The following is a 2500-nucleotide window of genomic DNA, read 5'->3' as shown; positions in this document are numbered from 1 at the left end:
CAATGTGAGGGTTAAGCTTACGACATCAGCGGACAGTGGACACAGGCCGTACCACGACGTAGACTGAGCGCTTCGACATGCGAATGCCAGTGAACAGCTGCGAAGGGCATTGAACACGCAAGCACCTGAACGACCAGCGTGCGAAGGCAGGGGGGGGGGAGGGGGGGGCGATGTACATCCTGCAGTCGTCCACATTACAGTGTACAGCGGGAGCATGTAAAAAGTAAGCAACACTTGCGAAGTGTTGAACATGAAACGATACACAAGAGGGTGGGCGGTGCGAGTAGCGAACTATATTCAGAGGGTTGTGGTTAGACAACACTAGATTAATGTAACGTGTCATATGCCAATTACAGAGCAGGTTAAGGCACAACGTGGGTTAGGTTAAGGCACAACGTGGGTTAGGTTAAGGCACAACGTGGGTTAGGTTAAGGCACAACGTGGGTTAGGTTAAGGCACAACGTGGGTTAGGTTAAGGCACAACGTGGGTTAGGTTAAGGCACAACGTGGGTTAGGTTAAGGCACAACGTGGGTTAGGTTAAGGCACAACGTGGGTTAGGTTAAGGCACAACGTGGGTTAGGTTAAGGCACAACGTGGGTTAGGTTAAGGCACAACGTGGGTTAGGTTAAGGCACAACGTGGGTTAGGTTAAGGCACAACGTGGGTTAGGTTAAGGCACAACGTGGGTTAGGTTAAGGCACAACGTGGGTTAGGTTAAGGCACAACGTGGGTTAGGTTAAGGCACAACGTGGGTTAGGTTAAGGCACAACGTGGGTTAGGTTAAGGCACAACGTGGGTTAGGTTAAGGCACAACGTGGGTTAGGTTAAGGCACAACGTGGGTTAGGTTAAGGCACAACGTGGGTTAGGTTAAGGCACAACTTGGGTTAGGTTAAGGCACAACGTGGGTTAGGTTAAGGCACAACTTGGGTTAGGTTAAGGCACAACTTGGGTTAGGTTAAGGCACAACTTGGGTTAGGTTAAGGCACAACTTGGGTTAGGTTAAGGCACAACTTGGGTTAGGTTAAGGCACAACTTGGGTTAGGTTAAGGCACAACTTGGGTTAGGTTAAGGCACAACTTGGGTTAGGTTAAGGCACAACTTGGGTTAGGTTAAGGCACAACTTGGGTTAGGTTAAGGCACAACTTGGGTTAGGTTAAGGCACAACTTGGGTTAGGTTAAGGCACAACTTGGGTTAGGTTAAGGCACAACTTGGGTTAGGTTAAGGCACAACTTGGGTTAGGTTAAGGCACAACTTGGGTTAGGTTAAGGCACAACTTGGGTTAGGTTAAGGCACAACTTGGGTTAGGTTAAGGCACAACTTGGGTTAGGTTAAGGCACAACTTGGGTTACATTGCGGTACAAATTGCGTTACATTGCGGTACAAATTGCGTTACATTGCGGTACAAATTGCGTTACATTGCGGTACAAATTGCGTTACATTGCGGTACAAATTGCGTTACATTGCGGTACAAATTGCGTTACATTGCGGTACAAATTGCGTTACATTGCGGTACAAATTGCGTTACATTGCGGTAGAAATTGTGGTACAAATTGCGTTACGAATTTGGTTAGGTTAAGGTGCAAAATGGGTTAGGTTAAGGTGCGAAATGGGTTGGATTACAGTACACAACGTGGTAAGAGAGTGTGTTGTTGGGGGGGGGGGCCGAGGTTCGTTGGTAGTGATCATTGTAAGTGAATGTCTGAGGCAGCGTCAGTATGTCACAGCAGTTATGTCTCGTCAGGATGCGCTTATGCGCTTTTCGCTCGTGACTGGAGGCGCGCCGCGTCTGTGGTTGCGGCACACCTGTGTGATTCATTCCTGCCATTGTTTCTGTGCCGTAACAGGTGGCAGTGTGGTGGTGTTGGGTGCACCCCTGTGTAGGACATGTGTGGGTGTTGGTGGCTTATCTGAGCAGTTGTGGATGTCGGACGGGTGGGATATTCTATTTTAGAATTGGACTCCCTGGTGTGGTTATCATAGTGTGGATGGTGTACTGTGGCGGAGAGGATGCACCGGACGTTGGTCCATGCTGGTGCTTACATATTGTATCTGTGTCTGTTACAGGCAGAGAGTAATGTGTGATAGAGTGTCTCGCTGAGGTGTGGTTCATATTGTGTGCACAGACTTACAGCATGTATAGGGACAGCGGGAATTTGGCATATTGGATATAACTCTTCGTGAAACGCAAGATATAGGGGTGGATTGCAACGTACGAGTGCGGGAAGAGTCCGCCGTTCATCCGCTGGAGTTGCGATTTCGGCGGTTGGGGTGGGGCACGTGCGGGTGCGGGTGCGGGTGCGGGTGGGGTGATTGTCGGTTGACTACTTCGTGCGACGCAGGCACTGGCGTTCGGGTTCCTGTGGTGGACAGATGATGCAGGCTTTGTGGGTGGCGTCGGAAAATGGGTACTGTGGGACCTAGCGATGTCGTAGTCGGGGTGGCGTCTCATAGATGGCGGTATCGTCGGTGCAGCAGGTCATGTTTCGGGAGACTTGCAG

The sequence above is a fragment of the Schistocerca cancellata genome, unplaced genomic scaffold, assembly GCF_023864275.1.
Source record: "Schistocerca cancellata isolate TAMUIC-IGC-003103 unplaced genomic scaffold, iqSchCanc2.1 HiC_scaffold_539, whole genome shotgun sequence".
NCBI lineage: Eukaryota > Metazoa > Arthropoda > Insecta > Orthoptera > Acrididae > Schistocerca > Schistocerca cancellata.
Note: the sequence above shows the minus strand (reverse complement) of the source record.